Source organism: Gigantopelta aegis, chromosome 4 (assembly GCF_016097555.1).
Source record: "Gigantopelta aegis isolate Gae_Host chromosome 4, Gae_host_genome, whole genome shotgun sequence".
Taxonomy (NCBI): Eukaryota; Metazoa; Mollusca; class Gastropoda; order Neomphalida; family Peltospiridae; genus Gigantopelta; species Gigantopelta aegis.
In genome coordinates, this window is record NC_054702.1 from 103,751,443 (window position 1) to 103,779,232 (window position 27,790).

Consider the following 27,790-nt stretch of genomic DNA (forward strand, 5'->3'; position numbering starts at 1 on the left):
GGTAATGTGTTGCTGTGGATGGTTCATTTGCTTACAAGCCAACAAGACCTGTGTGTATGAGCGTAACGTTTTCAAAGATTTGTTTAAAATACGTGACGTCAAACTAATTTGTGCTAATCGTGATGACGTCATATTACCGATGGCTGCGACTTTAGTACTGTGATTTACTAAACATTTAATTAAAATATTATTTTAGAAGTGTTACAGGATAAATTGAATTCACTACTCGTGTTTTTTAATATGTAAAATATCAACCTCGTCTAGGTAATCGGTATTTGTCGATATATGCAGTAAAATATGTTTTCAATTAATCAATCATTATAGGCCTACAGCTTGCAAATATACCAAGTGTCAGTTTGAATATCAAATTTTACTGAAAGGAAGGAAGATATTTTTTAACGATGCACTCAACAGTTATTTGGCATTGGACATATGATTAAGGACCACACAGAGATAATAATCCAAAATAGGTTTTGAAATTCACAATTTGTTCTAATTTTCACAGTATCTGTTATTTGCTTTCAAACTGATATCGATACAAAGAAAGTAAACTTTATTACTGATAATATGATAATGATAGGATAATATGTCCTCCTCAGACTCCAAATCAGTTGTTGAGTCAGACAACTTTTATCTTCAGCTTTTGCATCTCAGGTGGTGTAGGCTTTGTGTACTTGCACTTTCTGTCATCGGGTGCCATCTATGATCAAGTAGGGAGGGTGACCATGGGACATGAGGTTTGCAATGATTAGGTATACTTGATGTGAGAGTTCTAATGTGGTTTTCACTTCCTCTTCAGGGGGCGAGATGTAGCCCAGTGGTAAAATGCTCACTTGATGCATGATCGATCTGGCAGCAATCCTAATGGTAGACCCATTGGCCTATTTCTCATTCCAGCCAGTGCACCACTACTGGTAAGTCAAAGGCCATGGTATGTGTGTGCTATCCTGTCTGTGGAATGGTGCATATAAAAGATAATTTGTTACTAATGAAAAAAAAAAGTTTGACATCCAATAGCCAATGATTAATAAATCAATGTGCTCTAGTGGTGTCATTTAAACACAACAAACTTTAACTTTGACTTCCTCTTCATTATTCTCCTGTTCAAATCCTCGTTTCATCTTGGGCACCATACATATGTGTTTCATTACTCACCGGTTTGTTTCTCTTTGAAGTAGATGTTCTTACTATTCAAGTTATATCAAAACAAAATAATCTCACTAAAAGGTTTATTTGCACTATACCCACTATAATGATGATTTTATATCATGCAATAACAGCAGGATAAATGATTCAACTCCCAGTGATTTATCCACAATTTAGATATAAGGTATTCAAGCCAGTTGTATACCTCAATTGATATATACTACTCAAAAGAATTTAAGGGTCAGACGATATTTTCGACATTATTTTCTGAATGTCATTTATATTAGCTAGACCATAATGTCACGCATGGTATTGTTCCATTTTGACGAAAGTGGGTCTAAGCAACCCATAAATGAATTAAAATCCACTGTCATTGACACTGTCGACTAGTTCTAATGGTGAAAACATGCTTACATTTGCATGTAAATTAGGGCGAAAGCGAAAGGTCTGCTAAGTGCCCATAACTTGCTTTTTCACAAAGCGCTTCATTTGCACGCTTTGCATGTGTATTCCATGTTCCCAATGCTGAATTTCCGTATAATTGGAGCTTGCATTCGTGTACGTTGCACACTCCAAATTCGACAATGGTACGACGTCAACTGACTATCGAAGATTGAGGAAGGGCTATTGCTTGGCTTCAGGATGGCAATACGCAAAGAAATGTTGCTCTGAGACTTGGTGTCAGTCAGAGTGTCGTTGGCCGACTGTGGCAACGGTACCAAGCAACGAATTCTGTTCGAAATCGTCCACGTTCGGGAAGACCCCGAAGCACTACAAATAGAGAGGACCGCTACATCACCAATATGGCTCTACGTCAACGCACAACCACTGCACGCCGATTACGTGACAATCTGCGGACTGCGACTGGAACTCGGGAGTGTCTGATCAAACCATACGCAATCGTCTGAGAGCCAATAATCTACGCTGCTGTCGCCAGGCTGTTCGACCACCACTCCTACCACGTCACAGAACGGCCAGACGTCACTGGTGCACACTTCATCTGCGGTGGCAACGTGTTCAGTGGGGTCGAGTGATGTTCACTGATGAGTCCAGGTTTAGTCTCCAGTTCAGCGACGGTCGGGTTCGTGTCTACAGACGTCCTGGGGAGCGTTTCGCTGACGTTAACGTTAGACAACGTCACCGGTTCGGTGGTGGCAGCGTCATGGTGTGGGGCAGCATCTCTATCCACCACAGGACCCCCCTCTATGTGGTGGATGGCAATCTGAATGGAATCCGCTATCTGAATGAGATTATCCGGCCGTTGGTTCTCCCAGGCCTTCAGCAGATTGGCGGCGGGGCAGTTCTGCAAGATGACAATGCCAGACCCCACCGCGCCAGGGTGGTAACGGACTTTCTCAGACAACAAGGTATCGCCAGGATGGATTGGCCAGCATATTCGCCAGGATGGATTGGCCAGCATATTCGCCTGACTTGGCCCCAATAGAGAACACCTGGGACGAATTAGGCAGGAGAGTTCGGGATAACCATGCCCCTCCGGCCAACCTTCATGATCTGGGTCAACTTCTTATGGCAGAGTGGCAGGCCATTCCCCAAGAGTTCTTCAGACGTCTGATCAACAACATGAGGCAACGATGTGTCGAGTGTATTCGCACCAGGGGTGGATTCACACACTATTAACCGAATGTTCTAATGTGTAAAATCCATGTTTGATAACCTTCAACTTTGACAGCATGTCATGTGACTTTCTTGTATACAGTGACTTTTATTTGTGGTTTTTTGTAAATATGGAACAATAAATTAAATTTTGGTGTAGTTTACATCATCAATCTAATACACTCTGAAACTTATTTGGTTATAAATTTTTGACCCTTAAATTCTTTTGAGTAGTATACATAGAGATTCCAAGCAGCTCTGGTCCACAAACAACAGAGATAATTTCACCTTTTAAATAGTCAATTATTTTTAGCTTGTTGGAAATGTTTACATATCAACTACTGAGATATATAATAGTGCATGTTCACTATATGCTAATTTCAAACTGTGCCGTATCATTCTGGCACAGATGTTTCATTGTAATTTCAATTTTTAAAGACTCCTGAAGGCTTTCTTAAAGTATTATGGTAGACATTTGTAATCTGTCCCATCCTCCTACAAAAATGTTCTTTGTAAATAATTTCAGGTTTGTTTAATGTAAGAAGAAAAGTAAAAGTGTTTTTGGAAATAACAAAAAAAGAAAGAAATTATCTTTGTGTCCAATTTAAAAAACAGTCAGCTTAGAAATAAATAACTTGTAGTAAATTCCATTTCATAAAAAATGTCTTTCCCTGTGGGATGGACTATAGATGCTATTTCTCGATATGATGCATCAATGATCGTCGATTATGTCTTTCATATTAAACTGACAAGTAAATATTTTGTAAATATCTATTTAATGATACTCTACCTAAGTTAGTATTTACTTGTTTGGGTTCTCATTGATGTACAAGGTGGTGTTTACCATATTCTCCCATGTATAATGTGCACCGGTGTATAATGCGCACCTCCCACTTTGAACGTTTATTCCAAGAAAAAAAACATAAACCACAATATAATGCGCACCGTTTTTTTAAACCACAAAATTGATAGTGAATGCAAGATGTACCGTTTTCCCCGTCACCAAAATTAACGAAAAGCGAAAGAAGGGGTATATTCAAGAAACAAAACTTAAGTTAGGTATTTGAGTACATAGACCTACATGTCACATTAAACAAAGGCTAGTACTTGCGTACTTACATGTCACAGACTCACATGTGCATAAATCAAAACAAAGTTATATACCCCACACACTGTAAATGACTAATAAATATATGAAAATAAAAATATAGCATATTACATTTCGTTCTCGTGGCTAACGTGAATGCACGAGATTTCTAAATTTATAATAGTGTGGTAGATTTATTTTGCATTTATTACAACCATCACAAGTGAAAAGCGATTTTTAAGAGGGTTTTGGCGTTTCGTTATAATGAACACTGTCAATAACCTGTAAAGTACCGTAAACTACTGATCGGCGATTTTTCATGCCATATCATGGGTGATCGCTGGACATTTTTAAAAGATATTTTTTCTATTGCTATGTATAGTGCGCACCCCCATTTTTAACCTGTATTTCCTGGGAAAAAAGTGTGCATAATACACGGGAAAATACGGTACTCTTAAAATTAAAAGATATGTCAGTAAACAGGTGATTTGTGATCTTTATTGGAACAGACTATAACACATTTTGAGATGTTTCAATTTCATTGCTGTTGCAATATGTGAGGGACCCTCTCTTATGACGGTTTACCCCTATCCCTTTCCAAAACAAACTATTTGTAGACATTTCTAAGTAACTTTGAGCAAAACTGTGTGATCTATTATACCGGTAGTAAAGGTGCTATGTATTAAAGGAACTCCAAGTTGCATAATGACAGCTATTGCAAAACAAATAAAAAAATAAAAAAATTTGCTTTAAAATTTAAAGGCTACACCTTCAACTATATGCCCATAAATGATTCTAGCAAAATAATTTTATCTACTAGTAGAAAATAAATTTTTATTGGAGAATTTTTTATCACAAACTATGATATACACCTTTAAATGGTTGCAAGGTCGTGTAAATTTCTGTCCTTATATTGAATTTATATTCACTAAATATGCTGATAATAATTAATAATATATGCTGCAATTCAAATAACTTAGTTAACTGGCAGTTTTAACTTAAAAGTTTGTTTAAGGATAAATGAAATAAAGTGCACAAATCACCTGTTTACTGACATTTTTCTTTTAATTTCAAGAGTAAACACCACCTTGTACATCAGTGAGAGCCCAAACAAGTACATGCTAAATTAGGTAGAGTATCATTAAATAGATATTTATAATTTAATATTCGACGAAAATAATTTTTATTCTATTTCTGACACTACTTTAGTTTGAACTTGTACATAGTGGATATAACAGTGTGCATATTTGTGCATCAATTAGAAGATAATGACGGGTCTTGCCAACTATAGGATGTGCTCATGGCAGGGGCTACTGGTATACTTATTCTTTCACAAACAGTAAAAAAAAGTACAAGTACACAAAGCAACCAAAGCATCCTTGTCCCATGGTATTAAAGGTACATTGACCTCAAATCAATTTCAGCAGTTTTTCTGTAAAATACTCATAATAATTCCATTCTTGAAATTTTATTCAAAACACATCAGTATTGGCACTTTGCAGAAAAATAAAAGGACTTAGAAGTTTACCTGGCAAAAGGTAAAACCGATCCACTCATGTAATATCTCCATATGTCTTCTTATATCTGGCATAGAAATTCTCAAATTAAAAACAAATCATTATGTTGTCGTTACTTAGAAAAAATATTTAGCATATATCAGTGAGAAGTTTAGTTCCATGTTTAACTAACATTTAAACAATTGCTAGTATTCTTAGGGATATCATTTATGAATGGAAAGCTGTATGGTGGTGTCATTTATGTTACTGAGTTTGAAATAGTTTTCTTAATGTTCAACAATATTTAATGTGTAAAACTGAAAATTCGCTAAAATTCCTGGAAATTTCCATCCCTTTCCAGCCGTAGGATGCAGGATAAGAAAACTAGTCAGATTAACCAACTTGTTCAGTCTGATTAGGACAGTGTCATCCTAGACATATTTGTCACTATTGATGTGTTAAATATTTAATTAATAAAGTTTCATTACCTTAATTTCCCTTGTATGCAAATAGGAATAATACAGACACTGTATTTCTAACATTTTCAGATCAATTATATAAAAATAAAAGAAAAGAAAATGTGAATTTCAGCAAATAATTTTAGATTATTATCTAAAATAATGTCATTTGTTATCTCACACTGTTATAGTGTGTAAATCTGAATTCTTTGACCACCAAAAACATATATTTACGACAAGTAAAAGCTGAAAAACACATGTTTGAATTTTTGGTGGCCATGTTGGATTTCACCACCTGGCAGAGTTAGCCCATAATTTTTAGATGGTCACCCCGCTACTTTATTTTATTCAGAAGGCTTTGAAACCATAAAACCTAAAGACATAAGTGTAAATTAGTCACGGAAGTGTCTTAATTATTTTTCCTCTACTACTATGTGGTAAGCCTTTTAAGAATAATAATACCTTGCCAAAAGTTAATCACTAAATAAATAATGTCCTGTTTTTTACTCAGATATGATTGATATGTTACTTCTTTGAAGTCAGTAATCTAATGACACACTTGTTGTGCAACCTTGACGTAATATGATTATAGACTGTTCAATGGGATATCTGTCATACTTGATGGAAAACATGAAATGTCGTTTAGATGTTAGTTAATTAGATCTGTTGATTATAATATGTGTACCGGTAGCTTGAGTGATGATTTATTCAGCTGTGAACTATTATAATTGATACATGTAATAAGACTAGTTAGAGTTACTGTGGGAGCCTTGATATGTAGTTAACTGCACTGCATGTGGTCCAGTGTTTTGCACATTACATTGTCTTTGACTAATTAGTATGCACAGACACATTTGATCTAGCTGTGATAGTGGAACTCAAACCCATTATCCCTGTCCGCCCCCCCCCCCCCCCCCCCACCATGAGAACCAAAAATGTTTGTTTTATTTAACAACACCACTAGAGCACATTAATCATTGGCTGTTAGATGTCAAACATATGGTAATTTTGACGTATAGTCTTAGAGAGGAAACACGCAAGGGATCTTTATATGCACCATCCAACAGACAGGATAGCACATACCACAACCTTTGATATACCAGTCGTGGTGCACTGGCTGGAATGAGAAATAGCCCAATGGGCCCACTGATGGGGATTGATTGCACCTCAAGTGAGCACTTTACCACTGGGCTACATCCTGCCTCCCATCAGAACCAGTGCCCCACACCATATACAGTGCCCCACACCATATACAGTGCCCCACACCATATACAGTGCCCCACACCATATAGTGCCCCACACCATATACAGTGCCCCACACCATATACAGTGCCCCACACCATATACAGTGCCCCACACCATATACAGTGCCCCACACCATATACAGTGCCCCACACCATATAGTGCCCCACACCATATACAGTGCCCCACACCATATACAGTGCCCCACACCATATACAGTGCCCCACACCATATACAGTGCCCCACACCATATAGTGCCCCACACCATATATAGTGCCCCACACCATATAGTGCCCCACACCATATACAGTGCCCCACACCATATACAGTGCCCCACACCATATACAGTGCCCCACACCATATAGTGCCCCACACCATATGCAGTGCCCCACACCATATGCAGTGCCCACACCATATAGTGCCCCACACCATATACAGTGCCCCACACCATATACAGTGCCCCACACCATATACAGTGCCCCACACCATATACAGTGCCCCATACCATATACAGTGCCCCACACCATATACAGTGCCCCACACCATATACAGTGCCCACACCATATACAGTGCCCCATACCATATACAGTGCCCACACCATATACAGTGCCCCACACCATATACAGTGCCCCACACCATATACAGTGCCCACACCATATAGTGCCCCACACCATATACAGTGCCCCACACCATATACAGTGCCCCACACCATATACAGTGCCCACAACATATACAGTGCCCCACACCATATACAGTGCCCCACACCATATACAGTGCCCCACACCATATACAGTGCCCCACACCATATACAGTGCCCACACCATATACAGTGCCCACACCATATACAGTGCCCCACAACATATACAGTGCCCCACAACATATACAGTGCCGCACAACATATACAGTGCCCCACACCATATACAGTGCCCCACACCATATACAGTGCCCCACAACATATACAGTGCCCCACAACATATACAGTGCCCCCATATATAATGACCCCCTCCAAAAAAAATCCACCCATGGGGTCAAGTAAAAAGGCCAGTTTCAATGGGCATCCAATTTGCAGAGGTTATGTTTTGTAGCAATATTTAAAAAAGAGTGAAACATGTCCAGTTTTGAGGGAATTCGGGTTAACAAAGGGTCTAGTTTTTAGGGTTTTTACTGTGTATCAAAAGCTATGTTTTGTGATGTCCTGTGTGAGAATGTGTATATAAAACATTGTTTGATGCTAATGATAATGTGCAAATTTCCTTTGAAGACTCAGAATTATGAAGTGTTTAACATCCAAGAGCTGATGAATCATTGATCAGCATGCTCTAGTGGTGTCATGAAATAAAACAAACTGTAACCATAGGGTATTTAGCAAGCTTCTATTTTGTATCATGTTTATGTCCCGAGTGAAATCATTTTCCATTGTCACGAGCTTTAGCTGTTGGTTTTAGAATGGTAAGAGGTGGGACACAGCCCAGTGGTAAAGCGCAGTCATTCTAGAATCGGTGGACCCATTAGGCTATTTCTTGTTCTACGACTGGTATATCAAAGGCTGTGGTATGTGCTATCCTGTCTGTTGGATGGGGCATATAAAAGATCCTTGCTACTAATGACAAATGTAGTGGGTTTCCTGTCTATGACTATCAAAAATGTTTGACATCCAATAGCCGATGATTAGTAAATGAATGTGCTCTAGTGGTGTCGTTAAACAAAACAAACTTTATCTTTAGGGTGGTAAATGCACTTCATGGAAACGACTAACATCTGCAAGAGACAAACATCCCATCAGCAAAGGAAATTCACACACTGAGCAAAATTTATATATACACACACAGGAGTACTGTACATTAAGCAACTGAATATTAATCAGTCACCAGTAAAGGTAATTAATTATTATAAGAAAGAAATAAATGAATATAATGAAGTAAAACTAAGTTACTTAAACATCATTATATTATAATTATACTTCACTACTTTGTATCTAGGTAACATAGCGTACAGGTTACCTGGTTACAGGTAGTACTAAACCAAATAACTTCCGGCTGGGTCAGAGTTCGAGGTGCACCCAACTTTTGATAGAGAAGTGAACACCACAAGTCCTGTGATTGGTTATAAATGTGAGTGTGTTGGTTGTAAAAAAAAGTTAGTTTCATCTGGGCTAAAAATGTATGCAATTTTATTTCACCTAGTACCACTGTGACAAGTAGGCTTGTGCTTGGAACATGTATGGGGTACCTGTAAAAAAAAAGTACTCCAATTTTGTGCGGAACTAGGGTAGTCATAGACGCTACCCGTTATCTCAGTAATGAGCAGCTTGACACCCACTTTTTTGTGATTCACTTTAAGGGTGAGGGGTAGTAGTATTTATATCCGTGGCGTTTATGTCGATTGATACGTTGCAGGTAGGAGTTTTAGCCACATATGTTACTATTGTAGTCTATGGGATTTGATTTGGTAGTATACACCCTACACTGATATACTGGTACCTTTAGCTGTGGTCATTAGGGTTTTAAATACACCTCACAGTCTAAGATCTACAAGAAATAAATAAACGTAATACAGGACTAAATCTATAATATAACATGCAAGGCTGTTCTGGCAGCTTCTCCTCTTTTCATTTGTACTGCCAAATGACTTCTTTGCACTTATCCGATAACTGCATCTCATAAGGATCTTTTAAATTTGCACTCAGGTCCAGTTGATTACCATGCATATAAAGATGAAACAGCCGTAATGAAGGTTGGCAGATCTGTTATTTAACACAGAAGTGGATATATATACACAGTGGTCTTGTTGTTTAGAGACGGCTCTGTCTAATGTCACCACGCCCCATCTACACTTTCCCATTGATATAGCACAGGTTATGAGACTAAATACTATCTAACCTTTAAGTTGATACTAGTTTCTTGACCACTCGACTGAATTAGTCAGCCTTTGCACGGTGCTAAATAAATCTGTCTAGCTCCCAGGTGCTGGACGATTTCTACATACGCGTGACGTCATAGCTCATCGTTTTCAGAATTCTGTTTGCCATTTCACATTGCGCGATCAGTCTGGGATCGATCCCCATCGGCGGGCCCATTGGGCTACTTCTTGTTCCAGCCAATGCACCACGACTGGTATATCAAAGGCTGTGGTATGTACTACCCTGTCTGTGGGATGGTGCATATAAAATATCCCTCGCTGCTAATCGAAAAGAGTAGCCCATGAAGTGGCAGCACCAGGTTTCCTCTCTCAATAGCTGTGTGGTCAATAACCATATGTTTCACACCATATAACCGTAAATAAAATGTGTTGAGTGCATCGTTTAAGAAAACATTTCTTTCTTTTTTTCATTAACTAGTTATTCTCTATAAATACTATCTAACCTTTAAGTTGATACTACTAGTTTCTTGCCCACTCGACTGAATTAGTCAGCCTTTTCACAATGCTGGACAATTTCTACATACGAGTGATGTCATAACTCATCATGCTTTACAACGATTGATGTCATAACTCATCGTTTTCAGAATTCTGTTTGCCATTTCACGTTGTATCATTGTTTTAAAAATATTTAAACAAATTAATATTTTCATCTTTATATTTATTGGTAAGTTGTTACATTTTTATACCGTTGCATGAGGTGGACTATATTTTCCACGCATATGATTAAATGAGTTTGTAGGTAAAATGTTTATGAATCATTCTACAACCAACAAACCATTGCTTACAAAATTAATGTTTTATTACTGAAATTAAATGGGCAAGAAAAAGAATCAATCACCATTGTAATCTGTAAACCTCAGCCCTCATAAAAAAACATTTTGTCCCTCGGGTTAGAATTGCCTTATCTATACCTCAAAACGGTGATGGATTCTATTAATTTTAATGGCAAAATATAGACATCAACTGGGTTTGTCACAGTTATCCAGTCTGTTGATTGATCAATGGTATCTATGGTCAGAAGTCAGGGGCTAATTCTCAAAGCTCTCTTAGGCTCTGCTAGGCAACAAAGTATCCTCTTTGCAAGTATTTTAGCATTGCACCGCAAGATCACAAAGTTGCAAGAGTTTAGTGAATTAGGCCCCAGATGTATAAATTGGTAAATTGCATCTTACAGTTCCTACTGTTTTGTTCTGTTTAATGATACCACTAGAGCACATTGATTTATTATCTATTGGATGTCAAACATTTGATAATTCTAACCCGCTACATTTTTTCATAGCAGCAAGGGATCTTTTATATGGACTTCCCCAATGACATGGAAGCACGTAGCATGTGGCCTTTGTACTGGTTGGGACAGGAAACAAAACAATCAAAGAATAGATCCAGCAAGGGGATTCGATCCTTTGACCCAAGCTCCTCAGGTGAGCGCAGTACTGACTGAGCTAGATCCCGCTCCTTAGGCAAAAATTATAGGTGTATGTGTGGTGCATAACAAAAATATATCGAAGCTAAATTTCCCATTGCAACTAGTTAGAATCTAAGGCCTGATCTTAGGGGCGGGACGTAGCCCAGTGGTAAAGCGCTCGCTCGATGTGCGGTCGGTCTGGGATCAATCCCCGTCAGTGGGCCCATTGGGCTATTTCTAGTTTCAGCCAGTGCACCACGACTGGTATATTAAAGGCTGTGGTATGTACTACTCTGTCTGTGGGATGGTGCATATAAAAGAACCCTTGCTGCTAATCGAAAAGAGTAGCCCATGAAGTGGGTTTCTCTCTCAATATCTGTGTGGTCCTTAACCATATGTCTGACGCCATATAACTGTAAATAAAATGTGTTGAGTGTGTTGTTAAATAAAACATTTTTTTTCTAAGGCCTGATCACATTGAAAACAAGCATTCTGAAAGTACTGCTAAAGCAATACATGTCCCTTACTAGGCCTTCTTATTCAACTTACTGTGCTAGCACAACCAATAAGCTATTCAACTGAAGTCTTACCCGCCATTGGGTTATTTCTCATTCCAGCCAGTGCACAATGATTGGTATATCAAATGTATGGTATGTGCTATCCTGTCTGTGGGATAGTGCATGTAAAAGATACCTTGCTACTAGTAAAAAAACATTTATTGGATTTCCTTTATATGACTGTCAAAATCACCAAATGCTTGACATCCAATAGCCAATGTAAATCATTGTGCTCTAATGGTGTCATTAAACAAAACAAACTCCTTTTTTTTATTCAACGCTAAATTTTTAACTCTAAGTTCAAGGGCTATAACTCTGTTAGGAATGGACAAATCCCCATGTCAAGTCAAACTTGAGTTGTAATTCTATATGATAAATCTATTGACAGACAAAGACAAAACATGTAGGACTGGTAGGTGATTAATAAATGTCTTTTGTAAATAGGTTGCTTTTTGTTTTCCGATTGTGTGTGCTTGTGTGTGTTAAAAACTGCAAACAGTTGTTGCTAAACCTTAAGATGTATTTTAATAGCAATATAATGAAGCTAATCAATGTCAGACACTTGTACTGATCGATAAAAGTGCTTCATGTATCATATTTGTTACGCTATTGAGTCCTGCCAGTTTGCATAACACTTCTTCTTCTTTCTTGAGTTTTGCAATCAAAGTAAAAGAGCTTATTAAAAATGTTAAAATAATTAATTTCTGTACTTGAATCAAAGTGTTATAAGCACGATAAATAAATTAATTTCTCTTTAAAGTTATCACTTCCTATTTCTGATCGGTTTTCTGTGATTATACACACACACAAAACTAATATCACCACTTTGTGACTGAAACCTGTCAAATTTCCCGACAGATGTGAACAATTTAGCACCTCACAGTGATATTTTTGCGCTCATGTCCAGTTGACTACCGAATACACATTGTGCTAAATATTGCATACAAAGATGAATTCCATAAATTCAGGGGCAGGATTTAGCTCGGTCGGTTGAGTGCTCGTTTGAGGTGTTTGCATCGCAGGATACTGATTTATGATACAGCTGATAATTGCAGTAATAATAAAATTAATAATAATAAAATTCTTTATTTTCAGAGGGTAAACACATTCAGTACAAGGTGACTGGTCTCCCATGAGGCCCTCTCTAATCTATACATGATATTATACATACATACATTCAAAGAAACAACATCAACATACATGTAATATGTATAGCATGAGGAACAATAGCACATATTATGAATATATAAATAATATTTAAATCAATTTGTTAAGAAACTTGAGTCAGTGATAACTCAATACATCATAATTATTTTAACAAACACAAAATCAACAACAAAGGTATATCTTAAAATTGATTATTATTTGAATAGTGCTTAAAATAACTGGATTTGAATGAGGCGAGGGATTGAGAATATTTTATCTTTGAAGGTAGTGTGTTCCACAGTTTAGCTCCCCTGCATGAAAAACTATGGCGATAAAATTCTGTTCTTGGTTTTAATTCATAAAGGTGATTATGTTGAGTTGACCTCAGATTTAAGGAGTGAATTTCTGAAGTTGTTTGAAACATTGTTTCTAGATATGATGGAGATAGTTTGTTGAGGACTTTGTAGACAAACTGGCAGGTTCTAAAGTCAATTCTCTCTTTGATTTTAAGCCATTTGAGAGAGCTAATTATTTCTGCAGTGGACATTTCTTTGCTTTTTTCAGTAATAAGTCTTGCAGCTTGATTTTGGATTTTTTTAAGTTTTCCTATAGAATGTTTTGAACAGGTTCCCCAAATTGTGGAGCAATAGTCTAAGTGAGGTAATATGTAAGAGCTGTAGACTATTAATCTGGTCTTTTGGTCAAGATATTTTCTGTTTTGTCGAAAAATGTATAATAAATAAGAAGATTTTTTAATAATGGCATTTATGTGGTTAGCCCATGTCAGTGTTGGGTCAATGTGTACACCAAGAAGTTTTTCAGAAGTGGAACATTGCACTGGTATGTGATCTACATATACAGTCAATGCTGTTGTGGTTTCTGCAATCGAGGTCAGTTTTTTAGAAGAACCAATAAGCATGATTTTAGTTTTATTTAAGTTAAGAGACATCTTATTATGGTTGCACCAAAGACTCACCTCCTTCAAATCTAACTGGACATGTTTTTCTAACAGAGATATGTCATCAGCTACAGATGTGGAGCTTACATCATCAGCAATAACTTTTAACTGTAATAATTTTTAGAATTACTGATGGAAAATATGTTCACGACAAATCAACAAGCCATAGAATCCTGCCCAGATAAATTCTGTGACCTAGTTGTAATAATGCTAAATGAAAGATAAAAATAGGTGCACTTTGAAAGAAAATGTTAAAGTTTATTTTGTTTAATGCCATCACTAGAAGAAACCCGCTACATTTTTCTATTAGTAGCAATGGATCTTTAATATATATTTTACCACAGACAGGACAAAAATTACCCTGGCCTTTGATATGCCAGTTAGTATGGTTGGGATGAAAAAAATCCAGTTAGATAATTGACGCCACTGAGGTGGTTCAAATCCACAATTCCTGCAAGCACTCTTAACGACTGGACTAGATACTGCCTCCAAGAAGTGAACTTTTCACATATATGCTTTTGTATGTATGTGAGGTGTGAGGTGTATAAATAATTTCAGTCTGTAGAATAAATCAATTAATACTGCTATCCCCATGACTAGTACTTCAAATACTGTGATATGTGCTGTCCTGTCTAGGAAAATCCCCTTGCTGTATTTTTGTAAGAATAACCCATTTGGAAGGAAGGAAGGAAATATTTTATTTAACGACGCACTCATCACAATTTATTTACGGTTATTTGGCGTCAGACATATGGTTAAGGACCACACAGATATTGAGAGAGGAAGCGAGTGCTTTTCCACTCAATTTACATCCCGCCCCGAGTAGCCGAGTTTTCTATCTCTATCTCTCAACCAAGCGCCAAAGTAACAACGAGTTTGACATCAAATAGCTGTAGATTAAAATGTGCTGAAGTGTTATTAAAAATGTTCCTTTCCTTATAACTGTAATATGAAAAGAAATCCTAAACATCCACAATCTTATCGCACTGAAGATACAGATGCCAAAATAGGCTTTAGCAAATTTTAACTGTTTGCATGTGTTATAGAATAAGGGGCAACTTGACATACTATATACTATTACTAGTCAAGAGGGGCGGGACGTAGTCCAGTGGTAAAGCACTTGCTTGATGCATGGTCAGTCTGGGATAGATCCCCATCAGTAGGTCCATTGGGCTGTTTTTTTTCTTCAGCTAGTGCATTACTGTAGGATTGTACATATAAAAATACTCCTTGCTACTAAGAGAAAAATGTAGCAGGTTTCCCTGCTAAGACTGTATGTCAAAATTACCAAATGTTTGATATCCAATAGCCGATGATTAATAAAATCAATGTGTTCTGGTGGTGTCATTAAATAAAACAAACTTTTACTAGTCATGATATCTCAGTCTTTGGCAGTAATTGTGATTTCAAACAAACAAGATATGGCATGATTACATCGATTATATCATAATCAAGGCCGTTTGAACAGTTTCCCATCATTCTCACTGTTTCTCCTCTTTTGATGTCTGCTTTCTTTGTATTCACCCGATGCTGCACCTCACAGTGATATTTTTGCGCTCATGTCCAGTTGACTACCGAATACACATTGTGCTAAATATTGCATACAAAGATGAATTCCATAAATTCAGGGGCAGGATTTAGCTCAGTTGGTTGAGTGCTCGCTTGAGGTGTTTGCGTCGCAGGATCAGACCACTTCGTTGGATCCATTCAACTGATTGGTTTTTTATATTATTCCAACCAGTGCACCACAACTGGTCAAAGGCCGTGGTGTGTACTTTCCTGTGTGTTGGAAAGTGCATATAAAAGATCCCTTCCTGCATTAGCAGGTTTCCTCTGATGACTACATGTCAGAATTACCAAATTTTTGATATCCAATAGTCGATGATTAATTAATCAATGTGCTCCAGTGGTGTCGTTAAACAAAACAAACTTTCCATAAATTCAGTGACAGTGCAAGCCGCTATCTTTGTGGCTATGGGCTGGCTATCTACACAATGGTCATATTTTAGGGGGAAAGCCTAATGTAAGGGCACCATATTCCATGTAAATGTCCCTTGCTAACTATGGGTTACATTTAGTGATATTAATAATATTATTTAGCCAGTTTACTGCACTGAATGTGTATTGGTCAAAGGTCTTAATTTTCTCACTGCCATTTCACTCTATTAGCTCCATCTACCGATTGTCACTTGTAGGTTCCTATATACCTCTCTCAACATCCTCCTCCTATGTTCAGGGAAATCCAATTATCACTTGTGATCTGTATCTCCTTTCCTTACTTCACAGGTCAGTTGACGATTATTTCCATTTGTGATTTTCAACTTCATGTGAATTTCTTAATACATGTTTTTGTGGCTTCACATCAGAGATTGTTGGAGATCCATCTTTTCAAGGCTTATTTGTGTATTTGACAATAACGTGGTGTGAGTGTGATGTTTGGCATGCTTCCATCAGAGAATGGTTCAAACATGCCTATCATGGACACATCCTCTGACTTCACCAATGTTCAGTCCATGACCTGGAAGATGGGCTATATTCTAAAGTTTTGTTTTTCATTTAATAACACCACTAGAGCACATTGGATGTCAAACATTTGGTAATTTTGTCTCATAGTTATCAGGAAGGTGTCTTTTATATGCACTTTTCCACTGACAGGAAAGCACATACCACGGCACTGTTTGGAACAACAAACAAAAATCAGTTGAATGGATTGGTTCGATCCTGCGATGCAAATATCTCGGGCGAGCGCTCAACCAACTGAGCTAAATTCTCTTAAAGAGTCACTGTTACAATACTGTTAGATGGACAAACATCATCAGCTGAAGTTACAAAGAAAGAAAGAAAGAAAGAAATGTTTTATTTAACGACGCACTCAACACATTTTATTTACGGTTATATGGCATCAGACATATGGTTAAGGACCACGCAGATTTTGAGAGGAAACCCGCTGTCACCACTACATGGGCTACTCTTTCCGATTAGCAGCAAGGGATCTTTTATTTGTGCTTCCCACAGGCAGGATAGCACAAACCATGGCCTTTGTTGAACCAGTTATGGATCACTGGTCAGTGCAAGTGGTTTACACCTACCCATTGAGCCTTGCGGAGCACTCACTCAGGGTTTGGAGTCGGTATCTGGATTAAAAATCCCATGCCTCGACTGGGATCCGAACCCAGTACCTACCAGCCTGTAGACCGATGGCCTAACCACGACGCCACCGAGGCCAGTCTGAAGTTACAAAGTCTGTTTTTGACGTGCAAAATGTAGTTACCTGCTTATAAACACCTGTGCTTAAAAAACTGGCTGGCTTTGCAAATTTGGCCCTGTTTGTCTTGCTGAACTAAGTTTCAATCCTAGCTAATTACTGCCAATACAATAAATCTACACAGCTAATTACAATTCTGGTTGGTCCACTTAAACAACTTAACACATGTAATCTCTATGAAGTTTATTTAATTAAGATTACATTAAAATGTTTATAATGAACACAGTTATATTGATGCTTTCTAAGTTTATGGAATGTGCAATAACCATGTTGTTAAAACACTATTGATGTCACTAATCTACACAGACTGCAAGCTTGCAGCAGCTGCTGTTTATGAAATTGATATCGATGTACATCTGTTACAGCCATTAACTAAAAAACAACATTTAAATTCAATTAATAATAAAATGAGTACATAAATGGTAGCTGGATTTCTGTTGTTTTTATTCTTATAACATGTGTAACGTGATTAATGCATGTTTTTGTGACATCATTGATTGGTGTTAGCACCAGTTGTGTAGCAAATACAGTCATAGTTATAAGTTGCAGTTTGTAGGTAATAAGTTATCACACTCGCGTAAATGCCACACAACATTTATGGACCTTGTTTGGTAAGTGAATAAAACAATTCCCAAACATAATTTTTTTATGTTACTTCCACTTGTGCAGTAATCTGTATATATGTCACAGTAATCTGTATATTATATTTCTTGACTATCTGGACTGTACAAATGAAGAGTTTAGGTGCAAAACGCGATATATCCATATTTTAATTTTCAGTAAAAGTGATTTTTTTTTAATTGGCGTATATCGCGTTTTGATAAAAAACGGGATTTACCCAATACAATTTCATAATGATCAATCGCGTTTTGCGGCAAATCAGCGGCCCTATGATTAGCCCTTACTGACATATAATAATGGCTTTAACTAAAAAAAGAAAGAAAATGGTTTATATCGCGTTTTGCGCCTGAACTCTTCAAATGTACCCCTACACCTCACTGAGCTGTGATTGATTTAAGATTGGAGTCACTGCTGAGATTTGAACCCATGCTCCTATAGATAAAAACCTCAAGGCAGATCACTTAACCTCGGTGTATTGATGGCTGGTCTACAAGACAGCTGTTCATGGCATGATTTTAAAATCAATCCACACATGTGGATGCTAACAAAGTACAGGCTGGCATTATAATTAGTCTCTTATCTTCACTGACCCGTTAGTGTAATGGCAGAGCAGAATTTTAATTATATAATTACATACATATACTGTGTAAAGGAGTCAGTCTTAGGCCAAAAAATATATATAGTCGGTCTTTGGTCAGATGACCAAACTTCTAGATGTGTGTGGGTTTTTAAAATGTTTTTTAAATCTGGCTTGCACAGAAAAGGTGGGTGTGTATATATATTGTTCTTTTCATCTGCCTTGGTCCCTCCTTATTGGCCATGATGCCCCGTTATTTGCCTTGGTACCCTAAATGCTTTCCTTCACATTTTCCATAAAGCCAAGATCACATTTATGACTTCGACTTTACCCCACAATTACCTCATTTGAACCCAAAATGCCATGATCAGTTACAATATTATTATTTGATATGGTGCAGCATTATTTCTAGTAGAGATTGTGCTGTTATATCTACCACAAGATTTTATTTTTTTTAAAATCAAATTGTGACCAGAGGTCAGGAATATTTAGTTTTGGCCTTAAGTAAATCAGTGCAGTGGGTTAAAATACTTTCAATATACAATTGGTGTCTTTATTATGTTAGTATCAATTGTATACCTACATGTACTGGATGAACAACTTTCTGTGATAAACTCTTATTTATAACTGGAAGGAAGGAAATGCTTTATTTAACGATGCACTCAACACATTTTATTTACGGTTATATGGCGTTGGACATATGGTTAAGGACCACACAGATATTGAGGGAGGAAACCCGCTGTCGCCACTTCATGGGCTACTCTTTTCGATTAGCAGCAACAGATCTTTTATATGCACCACCCCATAGACAGGATAGCACATACAACAGCCTTTGATGTACCAGTTGTGGTGCATTGGCTGGAGAGAGAAATTGCGCAATGGGCCCACTGTTAGGGATCGATCCTAAACCAACCGTGCATCAAGCTAGCACTTTACCACTGAACTACGCCTCGCCCCTATTTATAACTGGATACATGTAACATTAAATTTAGACAGGTCTTGCTGTGAAGGTTTTCTTGAAGTTTGAAGCCAGTTAATTTGTCATTAATGAAGCTTGTAACCAGTTCAAGTATAATAATTGGTGTGAAAGTTGTTCTCATGGCATTTATTAGGTTTAACTTACAGTCAGCTTTTTTAAGAGAATTTATACCTTTTTCTGTGTTACCTAATTTTTACATGTGTATGTGCTGGGTTTTTTCAACATGAAATTAATGAGGATTTTAAATTTTTTTAACAGATATTTTGTATTTTAAACGTGTTGGTCACATGAAGTGAATCGTTGACTGGGTTTGGCTGATTTCTTGAATATTGATTGTCTCTTGACTGCCTGTTGTACCAGCAGCACTATCCAATCATACAGCCAGTAATACGAGGAAGACTATAGGTAACTGAGTGACAGCTTTGCTTAGGCCTATCTTGCAGCGAGTCGGTCCATGTATAAGTATTGTGGCCAGTCAGTGTAGGGCTTCTGCGTTAGGAGATAGCACTCCCAGTAAACGATGGCACAGCTAATCACATCGCAGTGACAACTCTCAAACATGCGGTCTTTGGACAATATTTCAAACTCAAATCACAATGGGTCGGTCCACAGAACAAGACAGAATTATTTGAACGGTGCCTTGTAATCTTTTCTGGAATTAGTGATAAAGAATTTGGATGTGAAATTTGTGAATAATTCATCTTTTTAAAGACAGATTATTGAACTTTGGTGTTTCTACTGGAATGATTAATGAAAAAAAAAGAAACAATTTTACATTTATTTGTCCAACTGGCATTTAAGGATACAAATGTATTTAAATTGACAATCTGTTCAGCAAAATAACACACAAATTATTACGAACTGGTTTACTTCTCTTTTGAAAAGAGATTTTAAATAATATGAAATCAGTTGCTCCTGTCCATTCATGCCCTTGATGACAACAACAGTGCCTTGTGGTGAGGTTGGGATCTGACCACTGGTCAGCTATGCTACATGAGCAGGAATAATACTGGTAAGTCTAACATTTAAAGTTTTATTTTTGTCTTACTTTTATCGATTATATAGACTATTGAGTATTGATTACTAAAACATTATTTTGTGTTGACAATAGTATAATGATGATGATGCACATGATAACATTGACGATGTTAGGACCAATGTGACTGTTATGACTTTATATGTGACGTGGGACATGTAGTTTTATGTACATTGAAGATTAGGTTGGCTTTCTTGGTGTTTCTGTTAGAAAAAAGGAAGTCTCTTTTATTTTATTTTTTATTTTTATTTATTTATTTATTTAATTATTTATTTATTTATTTTTGGCAGCATGGATTTTACTACAAAATTAGCAGATTTTATTATTTTAAAAACTTTCTTGAATAGTTTTGAAATATAAAATCACATTGTAGCAATAAAGCCAACCATAAAAGAAATATATATTTTTTTTATCTGAACTTGATAATACAAATTAACCCCATTTTCTTTTTCCAGCGTACATAAATCGTTTATATTGGCTTGCTCGCAATGTGACGAAATGCTATTTTCTATCTGGTTGTCGACAGGCTATAGAACATTTGGTTATAGTCAAGCTAATGTTTGGTTAATGTTCATATTTCTACCTATGTCTTGTTCCATATGTTTAAAGACATCAATCTGCTATTTTTATGTTAGTTGTAATTTGTGAGGATTGTGCAGGTGGGTTTTTTAATTGCATTAAATGTGATTATAATCTGGTTAGTTTAAGTTTATCTAATCGGCTTAGACTCTTGAATTCTTTAATGGACAGCTTTATATTTTGTGTGAGTATTCACCAAATGATGGTTATTTACCAGAACAACCCAGCCTCATGAATATAAGTAACCCCAGTAAAGTAAAGTAACGGAGAACTAAGTTAATGTGTCTCAAGTTGTCTTAGCTTTTGCACCCTTTAGTAGATAGCTTTCATATTTTACATCGTGGTTCACCAGATTAGTCTCAAGTAACCACCCACCCAGCCCCATAATCCAAGGCAAAATCAGTTAAAATCTTATCACATTTAACAAATTGCTTTCATAATAATATGTGATATAATACCGGCCTTAGTGGCATCATGGTTAAGCCATCGGACTACAGGCTGGTAGGTACAGGGTTCACAGCCCGGTACTGGCTCCAACCCAGAGCAAGTTCTTAAGGGCTCAGTGGGTAGGTGTAAGGCCACTACCCTTTCTTCTCACTAACCACTAATCAACTAACCAATTAACCCACTGTCCTGGACAGACAGCCCAGATAGCTTAGGTGTGTGCCCAGGACAGCGTGCTTGAACCTTAATTGGATATAAGCATGAAGTTGAAATAGTTGAAATGAATGAATCATATTTGGCATTGCTGTTCACCAGATTAGTCTCAAGTTCCCAAACAAAAATGCATGCTTGCGGCTAGGTTGTTGCAAGGTAGTTACAAGGTTGTTACAAGGTAGTACAAGCAATGCAAGCTATTTGCAAGCTAACATTTAGCTCGCGTAAGGTAGTCAGTATTTCTGCAAGCTTGCCGCATGCATGTTTTCATTTGTGAAAGCATGCGCAAGCTTGCTGCATGCATATCTTCAACTGTGCAAGCTTCCCGCAAGCATGTTTTCATTTTTGCTAGCTTGCTGCAAGCATATCTTCAACTGTGCAAGCTTCCCGCAAGCATGTTTTCATTTTGCAAGCTTGCGCAAGCTTGCTGCATGCATATCTTCAACTGTGCAAGCTTCCCGCAAGCATGTTTTCATTTTTGTAAGCTTGCTGCATGTATATCTTCAACTGTGAAAGCATGTCTACACTTGTGGAGAAAAAGCTAAGTCCAAATAATTTTCATGGTTATTTTGTTTTTAATTCATAACTTCTCATATGATTTATCAAATTCAGTGGGAACAGTGGCTAAACAACCAAACATACATGTTACATATTTAGATAGTATTTACAATAATAATTAAAACAAAATTAATATTAATACATACGAATGATAATACAATATGTTTAAAACAGAATCATCTTGTAATAATTGGATTTTCAATTGGCCCCAAAAATAATAACATATGCATGGCCATGAGAGGATGACATGGGCCATGTTTGGTTGAAATTAGCCTGGTGGAATTTGAGAAGATGTTGAAAATGTCTGAGCCAATCAGAGGCCAGGGTGGCCATCTTGGATTTTGAATCAGCCACAAAAATAACAACACTTAGTAAGTCATGAGAGAATCATTTGGACTAAGTTTGATTGAAACCCGGCCTGGTGGACCTTGAAAAGAAGCAAAAAAATGTCTGTCAATCAGAGGCCAGGGCAGCGATCTTGATTTTAAATCTGCCCGAAAAAATAACAAACTTGGTCAGGGCCATGAGAGGATCATTAGGAATACATATGGTTTAAATTTGCATGGTGGAACTTGAATAAAAGTTAAAAATGTCTCAGTTATTCAGAGGCCAGGGCGGCCATCTTGGAATTTTTATTGTCCTGAAAAATAACAACACTTGGTCAGGTCTATAAGAGGATCATTTGGACCAAGTTTGGTTGAATCCTGCTTGGTGGAACAGGAGAAAAAAGAAAACAAGAAGAAACAAACAAATGACTTTACACCACAGTGTGGATCTCCAGATAGTGGAGGAATATAACCTAAAACAAGAAGAAGAAGAAGAATATAGGACCAGGAGCTTTTTAGCATATTAGTTTAGTCAAGACTATCCCACATAAATGGAACATGTCTATCAGACAGGTAAACTAATTTTGTAGCCTAAGTATCTGACAACATGTAGCACCTATTTTTTTGTTTTAACTGTTCATGTTTTTCACTTTAAAACCATTGTTGTTTTTTAAAAGAATTATACAAGATGCAAGATGGCTGCCACTTATGCAAGCTTGTAGGTAGATCGTCGCAAGCTTGCAGGAAGCTTGTTGCAAGCTTGCGGGAAGCTCGTCGCAAGCGTGCGGGTAGCTCGTCGCAACCTTGCGGGAAGCTCGTCGCAAGCTTGCAGCAAGATTGTAAAAAGGTTCCAAATACTAGCTTAAACTGAATAAGCTTGCGGGAAGCTCGTCGCAAGCTTGCGGCAAGGTTGCAACAAGCTTGCGGGAAGCTCATCGCAAGCTTGCGGCAAGGTTGTAAAAAGGTTCCAAATACTAGCTTAAACTGAATAAGCTTGCGGGAAGCTCGTTGCAAGCTTGCGGCAAGGTTGTAAAAAGGTTCCAAATACTAGCTTAAACTGAATAAGCTTGCAGGAAGCTCGTCGCAAGGTTGCAAGAAGCTCGTCGCAAGGTTGCAAGAAGCTCGTCGCAAGCTTGCGGCAAGGTTGTAAAAAGGTTCCAAATACTAGCTCGAAACGCGGTAGTTACCACCTTGCCGCAAGGTTGTTACCAGCTATTTATTAAGCTTGCAATTTTTGTTTGGGTTACCACCCACCCCCATATTCACTTGTTCCATTAATGTGATTCCAAGGCAAAATTAGTTTAAGAACAGTTTAACATCTTAACCCATTTAACAAATTGCTTTCCTAGTATGATGTGATATTATTGTTTACAGTTGAATCTTTTAATTATATACTGCCAGTTCCATGAGTTTTACTATTGGGCAAGGTCGTTTGGAACTTGATAAAGTTTTTCTGTTATTACATTAGTTTCCTTCAGTGATGAATCTTTTCAAGAATGGCTTTCATGTTTGGTTTGAGTGTTCAGCAAGAGATTATCGTTTAGTTGTACATCTGTCAGGCTCATGAATTTGACCACAGTGTAGGGATGGAATGTAGCTCACTTGAATTGTGATGGGTCACATAATCGGTCGTCCTCGGAAAACTTAGTTTATTCTCTATACCAACCAGTGCCCCACAACTTGTACATTGAAGGGTATGATATGTACTGTCCTACCTATCCCCTGATACTTTATTATTAGGAATAGCATCTGTAATGGTAATGGGTTTTACTCTCTCCTGTTCAAATGTCGAAATAACAATATGTCAGACACCAAATAGCCATAGTTTAAAAGGTGCTCAGGTGAAATATTCTGGGCAGGATCTAGCTCAGTTTGTGGAACACCGTCAATATAGCACCAGCCTGATGTGCTTGCATTGTAGGATCAAACCACCTCATGCAGTGGAACAAATCTCTGATTGTTTTTTTCCGTTCTCAACCAATGCACCACAACCGGTATATCAATGGTCATGGTATGTGCTGTCATGTCTGGGAAATACTTATAAAAGATCCCTAGCTGCTAATGAAAAAGTGTAGCAGGTTTCGTCAGATTACAAGTAAAAAATTACCAAACATTTGACATTCAATAGTTGATTACTAAATCTGTGTGCTATAGTGACTTTAAAACCACACCACCAAACCACATTCCTTTCCTTTCTTTTGACCATGGTGTGAAAGATTGGTATTGGTTTACACTTTATAGCTATCATTTCAATTTGTACCTAATGTTTGTGGAAGCATCCCACTGCCTGCATCAGGGGATAGCAATTCTCTGTTATCTATATAATATCCACTTTTACTCAGGAATAGCTGTTTAATGTAATTATTATAATGATTATACTAATGGCCATTCCTTGGTAAAGATGGATATTACCTAGATAACAGAGAATTGCAATCCCTTGCCGAAATGTTGGGCACAAATTGTGACGAATAAGCGATAAAATGTTTAACTTTTCCCAGTTTTTGATTTTTGTATAGTGTAGTATTGTTTTATATTTTGTTGCAAGTATTTTGAGAGAGAGTGAGTGAGTGAGTGAGTGAGTGAGTGAGTGAGTGAGTGAGTGAGTGTGAGTGTGAGTGTGAGTGAGAGTGAGTGTGTGTGTGTGGTAATTATTCTTATCCACTTTTCTTAACTCCCAACACTTATGGATTGATTTATCTATTTTCTCTATCTAGTATATAAAATACAAATCGCCTTGGCTTTTGCCATTCTATACTAGTCACAAGAAGTTAAGAGCCACATTGACACTGCGTCTGAGAGGGATAGCCAATTCGCTGTGCCAGTGGTATGAAAACACTCTTGCAGTTAATGACAGAATGGCTCACTTAGGAGATAACCATATGGAGTTTTTAGATTTGTTGGTGTTATTGTCTATTTGATCCTGCAAATGTCATTTTTGACTGAAGGAGTTAGACTGAGGTCAAAAATTAAACATTTGCGGGCATCAAATAAACAATAGTTTTTCTACAGAACTAAGTGTATATTTGGTATTTCTTGAACAAAATACCTGGCTACAATCTAACTGTAGACTCTTGAATCGTCAACTTAGCCTGTTCCAATTGCTAATGACGTCACTTTCTAATGACGTCATTAGTTTTCCAGGTGTTATTTTCATTTGATCCTGGGAAAAGAATGTAATTAACCAATCACAATATTGAACACACTCTCGGTCAGTTTACAATTGCAGGCTACTTGTCTCATTGATATGCTATCATTGAGACATGTCAGGGCTCGACCACAGTCCAGAATGCTCAGTTTACAATTGCAGGCATCTCGCTACTTGTCTCATTGATATGCTATCATTGAGACATGTCAGGCCTCGACCACAGTCCAGAATGCTCAGTTTACAATTGCAGGCATCTCGCTACTTGTCTCATTGATATGCTATCATTGAGACATGTCAGGCCTCGACCACAGTCCAGAATGCTCAGTTTACAATTGCAGGCATCTCGCTACTTGTCTCATTGATATGCTATCATTGAGACATGTCAGGGCTCGACCACAGTCCAGAATGCTCAGTTTACAATTGCAGGCATCTCGCTACTTGTCTCATTGATATGCTATCATTGAGACATGTCAGGGCTCGACCACAGTCCAGAATGCTCAGTTTACAATTGCAGGCATCTCGCTACTTGTCTCATTGATATGCTATCATTGAGACATGTCAGGGCTCGACCACAGTCCAGAATGCTCAGTTTACAATTGCAGGCATCTCGCTACTTGTCTCATTGATATGCTATCATTGAGACATGTCAGGGCTCGACCACAGTCCAGAATGCTCAGTTTACAATTGCAGGCTACTTGTCTCATTGATATGCTATCATTGAGACATGTCAGGGCTCGACCACAGTCCAGAATGCTCAGTTTACAATTGCAGGCATCTCGCTACTTGTCTCATTGATATGCTATCATTGAGACATGTCAGGGCTCGACCACAGTCCAGAATGCTCAGTTTACAATTGCAGGCTACTTGTCTCATTGATATGCTATCATTGAGACATGTCAGGGCTCGACCACAGTCCAGAATGCTCAGTTTACAATTGCAGGCTACTTGTCTCATTGATATGCTATCATTGAGACATGTCAGGGCTCGACCACAGTCCAGAATGCTCAGTTTACAATTGCAGGCTACTTGTCTCATTGATATGCTATCATTGAGACATGTCAGGGCTCGACCACAGTCCAGAATGCTCAGTTTACAATTGCAGGCTACTTGTCTCATTGATATGCTATCATTGAGACATGTCAGGGCTCGACCACAGTCCAGAATGCTCAGTTTACAATTGCAGGCTACTTGTCTCATTGATATGCTATCATTGAGACATGTCAGGGCTCGACCACAGTCCAGAATGCTCAGTTTACGTTTTGGTGACAGGAGCTTCAGGTGAACCATGCAGTTTTTAGGCAGGTGCCCTGCTTAGTCAGAAAAAAAACTTTTTAAAAAGTCTAACAATTTTGGATTGTTTTATGCATTTGCCACACCCTTTCTACCAACAACCAAACAAGCTGTGAGTAAAAGGCTCGTGTACATTCAATGTGAAATGCTTTATTCAAGTCTGTAACCTACTTTTCATTACCTATCACGTACTGCCTCTGATTTTTTTAAATAACTTCTTCTCCCCCCCCCCCCCTATTTTTGGGGGGTAAAAATCAGGTAAAATTTGATACTGGCTCTTAACTTGTTGTGACTAGTATATAGTTTAAGGTCTCCTGAAAGAAAGAAAGAAGTGTTTTATTTAACGACGCACTCAACACATTTTATTTACGGTTATATGGCGTCAGACATATGGTTAAGGACCACACAGATTTTTTTAGAGGAAGCCCGCTATCGCCACATAGGCTACTCTTTTACGACAGGCAGCAAGGGATCTTTTATTTGCGCTTGCCACAGGCAGGATAGCACAAACCATGGCCTTTGTTGAACCAGTTATAGATCACTGGTCGGTGCAAGTGGTTTACACCTACCCATTGAGCCTTGCGGAGCACTCACTCAGGGTTTGGAGTCGGTATCTGGATTAAAAATCCCATGCCTCGACTGGGATCCGAACCCAGTACCTACCAGCCTGTAGACCGATGGCCTGCCATGACGCCACCGAGGCCGAAGGTCTCCTGAAAGACGAAAGAA

The 27,790-nt window shown here is 37.8% G+C and overlaps 2 protein-coding genes across 2 annotated transcripts in view; both read left to right on the forward strand.

Moving 5' to 3' along the window:
• The window catches only part of LOC121371645 (UDP-GalNAc:beta-1,3-N-acetylgalactosaminyltransferase 2-like), a 432,378-nt gene that overhangs the window by 127,661 nt on the left and 276,927 nt on the right, over nucleotides 1-27,790 (forward strand). The gene's annotated exons all lie outside the window — the stretch shown is intronic.
• Nucleotides 19,908-27,790, forward strand: part of LOC121371646 (visual pigment-like receptor peropsin) — an 82,830-nt gene continuing 74,947 nt past the window's right edge. The window contains exon 1 of the mRNA XM_041497687.1: nucleotides 19,908-20,482. The gene's annotated coding sequence lies outside the window, so the exon portion shown is untranslated. The remainder of the gene's footprint in view (nucleotides 20,483-27,790) is intronic.